Below are 10,503 nucleotides of genomic sequence, written 5' to 3' on the forward strand. Positions count from 1 at the left end.
CTCATTTATATTGACTTCCTCAGCTCATTATTAACTCTATAAACCGCATTATGGCCCAATATATTTGGTCTGGGGCTGCACAAAACTTTAAATACCACTTGGTCAAATTGGAAAACATTTCTAGACCAAAAAAACTGGGTAGATGGAGCGTTATAAACCTTCAGCGCTTTGGAAGGGCGTTGTTGTTGAAGTCTCTATGGCACAATTTATTTAAAGAGGGCATATGGGATAAAGTTATAAGATTCAAATACCTTAAGGATAAAGACTTTGTATACTGGATGTGCCGGGGGTCCATTGGCCTCCCAATGGGGTCAACTATATGGCTTAGTTTTAACAAGATCAAAAATATTTTTCTTCAAAATCTATGTTGGCAATTTGATACTAGACATCGGATTATGATAGGTGGGGATCAGATCCTTGGTATGTGCAGGGGATCATACATTTATGTAGACTTATTACATATTTTCAATTGCAGAGGTATTTTCTTCTGGAACCAAGTCATCTGGGAATGGCTTGGTTGCATACCTATTTGGAAGAGGGCCAATGAGCTGGGATTGTCTGGCCAATTGGCTCTTGAATGGGAACGCATTAGAATCATGATGAAATCCATTGGTATCTGTCATGATGGAAGAGGAGATCAGGTCACATGGGCTAGTAAGAAGACGATCAGGGAGATTAAGATAGCGAACACCTATTACAACCTCTACATGCAAGAGCTACATCTCACTGAGATATGTTGGTTCTACAAATTTTGGCACACGAAATTTCCCTCCAAGATCATCATGTTCCTTTGGCTGACATGGAAAAACAAAAACCTTACCTGGGACAACCTACAAAAGAGAAAGTGATAAGGGTTGGGGATCTGCTATCTATGTTGGAATGAAGGGGAAGATAAACAATCATTTATTTTTGAATTGTCTATGCTCGGCACGCATATGGCGACACTTTTTTGTTAATATGGGCATTCCATATTTTCAATATGTTAATATTTCTGATTGTTTAAATTTGTGGAGCGTACAATGTTCCACATGGAGGATGCTCCCTCTGGTTGTCTTCTGGGAGATTTGGAGGTGGCACAACCAACTTATTTTTGAAAATGTCAAGGTAAAAGAAGACAAGGTACTGGCTTGTATTACTCAATGGATCAATGTCGATAATGATAACAACAGAGTGCCCAAGGATAAGACTGTTAAGGGGGTTGGTCCATATACAGTTTACCTCGCGGGGTTTTTTGATGGGGCATCCCAAGGTAGGATGTGCAGATGTGGTTTTTGGATTAAGTTTTCAGAAGTGCAAGAGTACTGGGTACACTGGAATGTGGGAAGGGGCTCGAACATGAAATCTGAATCCATGGCTTTATGGGGCTTACTTTGGTTTGCAAATTACATGGACATACCTCACATACACATTTTTGGGGATTCCCGGATCATTATAGATCATATCCTGGGAAAAACAAGATTCAACAGAACACACTTCATGGCTGGCTATGTCTGATTGAAAAGCAATGGGCCATTTTTCAGGATTCCACTATACAACATATTGGACGGGACCATAACTAGAATGCAGATCAAATGTCCAAAATGGGTCTTCTGGATGCACCGAACGGAATGTACATTGAAATAAAGATGGGGACACTTACTATAGATGTTGGATGTCTCCTCTTGTCGGGGTAGTGAATACATCCTATAGTCTCAAAACAAAGACGGACGCTGCCAGAAGAGATACGTATACATCATATGTTTTTTCTTTCCTTTTTTGTATATGGTACATATATAAACTGAGCTACACTGTGCTTCAGTACATAGTTGATAATGATGGATACTCTCTCTTTTTTGTATACACATTAGTGCCACATAGTGTTGATGATTTGTATGATGAATATGGGGTTTTATGTATATGTATGCCAAATATAGATTATGGACACTTGCAGAAGTTGGCTACAAAAGCCCAATTCTCTGAATTATGTATTGTTTTTATATAATACAAAACAAATGTTTTTTTCTTGCTGAAAAAAGTTTGACGTAATATGCCAGCCTCTAAGTTATTCAACTTATGGTCTTCTATAATGCATTAGGAGGAATTCGGTGATCAAAGCCAAATTGATCCATGCCCATATTTTTCAGACAAAATTCCAATGAACAAAGAATGCATATTTGTTTAAATCACATTTACTGTGATGAAGAATGAAGAATACCAATAAACCAGCAATGAAGAGGGCTTCCTTCCACTTAGCGATGAAAGAAGAAAACATAAAAACAACAGTTTAACACTTTTCACGCGACATTAGAAAATTTCCAAGAAGAAGTAAGTGATGATTGTTAAAAAAGAATTACGCAGAGAGGCAGAGGGGTGTGAATTTTCGCAAGGGGTGTGACTTTCGCGCACCGCGGAGCTCGATTTCGAGCAGCTCTATGACTCTTCGTGAAGCTGATTTTGCGGACCTGGATTTTGCGCAGCTATTACACAGACTTAAAAATACAGAATTCACTCATGGAAAAAACAGAGAGTAAAACAAAGTAAGGTTGGAGCAACACTATAAAAACTTAGGATTGAATTCTAAATCATGAAAAATACATTCACATGAGACTGCGACTCATTCACCAAGTAAAACAAAGGTTTTACACTTCAGCGAAATAACACACATTAAAACACAGTAACTGTTGTTTTCATACACCCACCAAATTTTCCTCCACCATTTTCTCCTCAGAGACTCTCGCTCTCTTTCTCTCCAACTCTCTTACTTTCTAACCACTAAAAAATGACTTTTACATTCATATTTAACTCAACATACAATTTTATATTTAATACATGACAGAGAAAAATAATTAACATGATGTTGTTGTTGAGTGTGATTAGAATCGCGCAGGTGTTTGTGGGGTGTGGTCAATAGTCATTGAATGAATGCTTGCCCATATCTATTTACCAAAATATATTAAATTCTTTAAATTCCTTGTTGCGTTTTGGGATGGTTCGCACTTGGCTTCAGTCCTTCCATCTTCAAACAAAGACGCAAATTGCAAAAATACTTCGGACAAGTATGGTTGTTGTCAAGGTGTTTATTGCAGTGGTTGAGATTATTATTTCCAACACTCAAAAACTGTTTGGGAATTGTCGCCATTGACAATTCCCAAACAGTTTCTGAGATAAACAAAACTTTCACGTGCCAATGGCTTTGTGAAGATATCAGCGAATTGATCATGTGACTTGCAGTGCTACAACACAACTTCATCATTTTTAATCAAATCTCTAATAAAATGATTTTTAGCATCAATATGCTTGGTCCTTTTGTGGAAGACAGAATTCTTTGACAATGCAATTGTTGAGGTGTTGTCACAGAAAATAGTTGTCGCTCCCTCTTGGTCATGACGAAGATCCCTCAACATCCTTCTCATCCAAACTGCCTGACACGCTGTTGTTATTGCTGCGACATATTCAGCTTCTGCTGTTGACAGTGACACTATTGGCTGCTTCTTGGAGGTCCATGAAATGGCTCTGGAACCCGAATGAAAAACATATCCTGACGTGCTCTTTATGTCATCGACACATCTTGCCCAATCACTGTCAGTGTAACCAACTAGCCTAAAATCACTTCTTGTTGTGTACAAAACGCCATATTGTTTTGTCCCATTGACATACCTTAAAATTATTTTCGCTGCTTGCCAATGTGTCTCCTTAGGTGTCCCCATGAACCTTGACACCAAACTTACTACATACAATATATCCCGCCTAGTGGCAGTCAAATACATCACGCTGCCTATCATGATTTTGTATAATGTCGGATTGACATTGCTGTTGCAATCTTCTTTACTCAACTTCAACCCCATGACAGTTGGAGTTGGTGCGGGCTTGCTGTTTTGCATTTTAAACCTCTCCAAAATGTCTGCCACATACTTCGCTTGAGAGATAAAAATGTCATTTTCTGTTTGCTTCACTTCTATGCCAAAAAAATATCTTAACAATCCCAAGTCAGTCATTTCAAATTCACTCTTCATGAATTGTTTGAAATCAGCGATGAGGAAATCATCACTGCCTGTAAAATCAAATCATCTACATATAAGACAACAATAAGAATCTTACTATCTCTCTCTTTGATGTAGAGAGTGGGTTCACCGTCACATTTGTCGAAACCATTGTCCAACAAGTAGGCATATAAACTGTTGTACCACACATGCGGTGCTTGCTTCAACCCATAAAGAGCTTTCCTCAACTGATACACTTTGTCTTCTTGGCCTTCTACCTCATAACCAAGCGGTTGCGCAACATACACTTCTTCTTTTAGCACCCCATTTAAGAATGTTGATTTTACGTCCATTTGATACACTTTCCATTTATGTTGCGCGACAATCGCCACAACTGCGTGCACTGTCTCCATTCGCGCGACTGGCACGAACGTCTCCGCGTAATCTCTTCCATGCTACTGCTTGTATCCTTTGACAACTAGCCTTGCTTTGTGCCTTTCAATCTTTCCCTCAATGTTGCTTTTGGTCTTATAGACCCACTTTACTCCAATGACATGTTTTCATTTCGAAAGGCTCACTAACTCTTATGTGTCATTCCTTTCTATTGCTTCTATTTTTTCCTCCATTGCCGCAACCCACTTTTCTTCTTTGATTGCGTCTTCAAAATGGATTGGGTCATCTACATGACAAAACAAGGCAAAAAAGGAATTCAAACTAGTGCTACTATCAACTTCATCTTGCTCATAAATTTTATTTAAATTTCTGAATTTTGATCTTTTTGTGCTTGCTGAAGATGGGCTTGACATGTCACTTGGTATTGCGCTTTGCGGTGTGCTTGGAGAAGCACTTGTTTGGCTGCGCGAAGTTGTCCTATTATTTGTTGATGGTGTTGCTTGTTGCCTGCTTTGTTGCGCTTGAATATGTGTAGAAGGAGTCATTGTTAAGGAATTACTTGTTGTTGTTAATTCCTCTTTGTACTCATGTGGTATACATTCTTTGACATTGATTGTCTTTTCTAAACTTCCATCCCATGCTTCCTCTTCTATGAACTGCACATCTCTGCTGATTATGACCTTCTTGGTTGATGGATTGTAGAGCTTGTATGCTTTGAATTCATCACTATATCAAACAAATATACATTTCTCCCCCTTGATGTCCAACTTCTTCCTTAACTCATCCGAGGCATGTGCATAAGCCACACATCCAAAAACTCTCATGTGAGTGACATTATGTTTTCTTCCACTCCATGCTTCTTCAAGAACTATGTTCTGGATGCTCTTGGTTGGACATCTGTTCAAGATATATGCTTCACAAGCAACAACTTCAGCCCAATAATCATTTGGAAAATGTTTTGCCTTCAACGTACTCCTTGCCATCTCCATAATGGTCATATTCTTCCTTTCCGCCACACCATTTTGCTGAGGTGTATACCTTGTTGTAAATCTCTTGTGAATTCCATGCTCCTTGCAAAATCGAAGGAAGTCATTTGAGATGTATTCTCCACCTCTGTTAGTCCTGAGGACTTTGATGTAGTGTCCACTTTGCTTCTCAACAAGAGCTCTGTATTGGCGAAAGCGCTCAAACACTTCACTTTTCTATTTTAGGAGAAAAATCCATGTCTTCGTTGTGCAGTCATCTATGAAGGTCAATACATAGTGGCTGCCACCAATTGATGGTGTCTGCATTGGTTCACATAAATCTGAGTGGACAATCTCCAAAGGTGTCTTTGCCCTTTTTGACTTTCCTGCTGGAAACGTCTCTCTATGTTGCTTGCCCAAGATACATCCTTCACATAGGCTGTCTGGTTTTTTTATGAGTGGTAGTCCTTTCACCATGCCTTTCCTATGCAGCAAATTCAAACCTCCAAAGTTGAGATGACCAAATCTCAAATGCCATAACCAGTTTTCATCTTTTACCTCTGTTGAAAGGTTACTTGTGTGACAGCTGCCTCTTTTCTTTCATTCTCTTGTGAGTTCATTGGAGTTGTCCTTGTGCACCTTCTTTCTGCAAATATGATTTTAATTTTAGGGGAAACATTCTATTGTTTGTCATCTGAACCTTCGCTATCAGCTGTCTACTTGGAGGCCTATCCAAAATTGTGCATACATCATTCTTGAAGAAGACATTGTAGCCCTTTTGCATGAGATGTCCAATGCTTATGAGGTTATGCTTCAGACCAGGGACAGTAAACATTTGAGATGTACTTCTTCTCCCCTTTCTTTGTTAGGATATTAACTCTACCTTTTCCATGACAGAGACTTTGCTATCAGTCCCTAATGTCACTTCAAATTTCACACTTTCATCTAGATTGGAAAACATTTCTATGTTTCCTGACATGTGGTTGCTACACCCTGAATCTAGATACCATATATCACTTTGTTTTTCTTGTGCTACATTACAAGCTAAAAACATGCTATCATGGTTCTGATTTTCTTTTGTGAAATTTACACTTGGTTTGTTACTAATGTCATATTGCTTCTTTCTACATTCATTTGCATAATGACCATACTTCTTACAGTGATGACATTGAACTTGAGATTTATCATACCTCTGACCTTGTGTTTGATTTTGGCTTGGGCCTTGACTTGAATTTTGATTGTTGCCTCTTCCACTTGAGCTTGAAGGGCTGCTTCTTCCACCTCTGTGTGGGCTTCTTCCTCTTCCTCTAGCATATGATCTTGCTCTGCCTCTACCTTGACCAAATGAAACTTGTGTCTTGAAGGCATGCTCCAATGAGGAGCTTGTTGCTCTATTCAATCTATGTTCATGAGAAACCAATGATGCATTAAGCTCATTCACTAAGAACTGAGAGATCCTTTGTCTCCTCTATGGCCACAACAATGGGATCAAACCTTGCTGGTAAACTTGTCAAAACTTTCTCAACTATTCTTCTTTCCTCAAGTGTCTCACCATGAGACCTGATTTGAGTAACCAACCCACTTATATGTGTAAAAAACGAGTCTATATTCTCATACTCTTTCATACAAAGTGTTTCAAAATCTCTTCTCAACATTGGCAACTTTGTTGTCTTGACTTTTGCCATGCCTTGGTAGGCTGTCTGGAGGGTGTCCCATGCTTTCTTGGACTTCGTTGCCGCTGCAACCCTTGGGAAAATACTTTCATGAACTGCTTGAAAAATATAAAAAAAGGCTTTTGAATCTTTCTTCCTGTTGTCCCTTAACAAATCTTTTTCTTATTGAGATAAGACATTGTATGTGGCTGCATCTGCATCTACTAGTTCTTAAAAACCATTCTCCACCAAATCCCAAATGTCTTGAGAAGAAAACAGGGCCTTCATTGTAATAGCCCATTAATCATAATTTTTCCCAATAATCATAATTTTTCCCTGAGGTATTTGAGGATTAGTCAAGCTTGTACTTGAAAACAAAAAACAAACAAACAAACAAACTTTCTACCAATTCTTACTGCTAATAAAAACACTTGGTTTTACACTAACAGAGTTTAACCCACTCCCATACCATGTTAAAAAAAAATTAAGCGAAGACGCAGAGGGGTGTGACTTCTAGTAAAAACACTTGTTTTTACAGTAGCAGAGTTTAACCCACTCTGATACCATGCTATAAAAAAATTAGGCAGAGAGGCAAAGGGGTGTGACTTTTGGGGCAGCTGGGGATTAAGCGAAGAGGCAGAGGGGTGTGACTTCTAGTAAAAACACTTGTTTTTACAGTAGCAGAGTTTAACCCACTCTGATACCATGATATAAAAAAATTAGGCAGAGAGGCAAAGGGGTGTGACTTTTGGGGCAGCTGGGGGGAGGTAGATTTGTTTTTACAGTAGCAGAGTTTAACCCACTCTGATACCATGATATAAAAAAATTAGGCAGAGAGGCAAAGGGGTGTGACTTTTGGGGCAGCTCGGGGGAGGTAGATTTCAGGCAGGCGAAGCTCGATTTGGCCCAGCAGTGCTATGACTTTTGGCTAAGCTGATTTTGGGGACTTGGATTTCACTCAGCTATTACACAGACTTAAAAAACAAAGTAAAACAGAGAGTAAAACAAAGTAAGGTTGGAGCAACACTATAAAACTTAGGATTGAATTCTAAATCATGAAAAATACATTCACATGAGACTGCAGCTCATTCACCAAGTAAAACAAAGGTTTTACACTTCACCAAGTAAAACAAAGGTTTTACACTTCACCTAGAATAACACATAGTGAAACACAATAACTGTTGTTTTCATGCCCACCAAAATTTGCTCCACCATTTTCTGCTGAGAGACACTCACTCTCTTTCTCTCCAACTCTCTTACTTTCTAACCACTACAAAATGATTTTTACGTTCATATTTAATTCAACATAAAATTTTACATTTAATTCATGACAGCAAAATAATTAATATGATGTTGTTGTTGAGTGTGATTGGAATCGGCCAAGGTGTTTGTGGAGTGTGGGCAATAATCGCTGAATGAATACTTGCCCATATCTATTTACCAAAATATATTAAATGCTTTAAATTCCTTGTTGCGTTTCGGAATGGTTCAGGCATGGCTTCAGTCCTTCCATCTTCAAACAAAGACGCAATTTGCAAAAATACTTGTGACAAGTATGGCTGTTGTCAAAGTGTTTATTACATTGATTGGGATTATTATTTCCAACCGTGATAGATGATGAAAAAGCTCTTGGAAAATTCAAAGGCAGCCAAGTGCTCCACTCACGTTGGATGAAGCATGCCATTCAACATTGGATAATGCCAGTCGGTGCTGAGATGTTGGAACTATATCTGATACCCAAAAGGGTAATAACTATCTAACCTTTTCAGATGTGGACGTCTTTTGTCTCTCCCTTGGATATGGATTAGGAAGGGATTCAATGGATTATAGTAAGAAGCCTGACTTCGGTTTCACTATTTCACTATGTACTCTTCAATGCACTGTCTGTGACTGTTGTAGAGTATGTTTTATCAACTCATTCCTTGTTGGAAGTCACGGATACTGTTGTTATGATTGACAATGAAGTCATGATATTTACAGGTCTTCTAGCAACAACGAGAAGTCATTCCAAATCAGTAAAAAGACATTGTTACTGATTCTTGGACGCACAAATTTTTAGCTGACACTCTGGTCCTATTTAAATTCAGTTACACTTCTCACAATTAAAGAATGAAGTCTGTGGACTACGCTATAGTGAACTCGGTGCAACACAGAATGGTTTGACAACAATGGAAGCCATTAGAAAGCCAGTTAATTTCTTACAGCTCCTGCAAGAATCGACGATTTAGAATGTTTTATGTCCAGATCAACAAATTCCGACAGCGTAAAACACACAAAGTTTAAAAAGGAAGCCACCCGTCGGAATCGGAGAAAGGAGAAAACAGCCGAGACGACTGATATTCACTGTGAGGGGTTAAGTGGATTTTTCAAAACCGCGAGAGAACCTGTCACAAAGCAGTTTGTGGTTTCCTGAAACCACACGTGGTTTTTACCAACGTGTGCATAGCGACCGAACCTCGGACCTGCGTCCACGCAGCCTCCAGCTCATCTCTAGTGGAATATATGACAAATACTTGAGCCCCCACGCATTATCTTTTTGTTTTGAATCCATATGTATTTTTGCTTTAATTTTTAAACCGTGACACATATATATATATCAGACTTTTAAAATTAAAGCAAATATATATGTATATATAAAATATTACATTTATGATTGTAATGTTTATTTTATAAAAAGAGACAGTTTTATAACAGTAAAAAAAAGTCAGTTTTACAATTGACCGAAACAATTACACTAGGAAAAAAATAAATGGTGGTGATTTCGAGGAGGGACACGTAGTTTAATTCTTTCGGTTTCGAATTAAATTTAGTGGTAGGGTTTTGGTATATGACTTTAATGTGGTTTATTGTACCCCTCTGTATTGGTCTCGAGCTTGCAACCATGGGTTATCACTTTTGTCGAGGGTATTTGGAATTTATTTCTTCTTTGCTATGGTTTGGCTCTGTGGGTGCTCGGTGCTTTCGCCTGGTTCTTGCAATGGTTGGTAAGTATCGTGCCTTACTTGTCCCATATGGTGGTTTGTTGTGCTTCACTGGTTAACTATGGTTTGTTGGTGCTGTCTCTGTGGTGATTCACTGCTCTGGTTTTTGGAGGGTTTCAGATCATTTTCCACCCGCAAGTCTATTTGTCTCTGTCATTGGGCTCAAGCTTCGTTTCTGCCCCTGTTTGTGGTGATTTGTATGTTTGATGTTGGGTCTAGTGATGGTTCGGCTCTGCAAACACAGGTTCTTGCCTAGCTGCTGCACGAGACGGCTCGGCGAACTCGCTCTCAGGTAATTTTCTCGTTCCAATTTCAATTTCACCCTTCATTTTTGAGGTTCTAATGATCTAGCTCCTTGGTGAGTAGGCAGAACGCGTCCATGGCACTTCTGTTGGTAGAAACCCTCTGTTGTGGGTCTCAGCTCTCGTCCTCCATCGCAGAATCGATCCTCTCCTAGGTAAAACCTCGCTCCTCTTTCGGTTTGCTATTCACTGTACCACTATCATGCTCTGTGGTGGTGTGCAGACCCTTCCAGGGGAACACTGCTCCACGG

The sequence above is a fragment of the Pinus tabuliformis genome, chromosome J (genome assembly GCF_031772625.1).
Source record: "Pinus tabuliformis cultivar Carrire ecotype Pingquan chromosome J, CPIR1, whole genome shotgun sequence".
NCBI lineage: Eukaryota > Viridiplantae > Streptophyta > Pinopsida > Pinales > Pinaceae > Pinus > Pinus tabuliformis.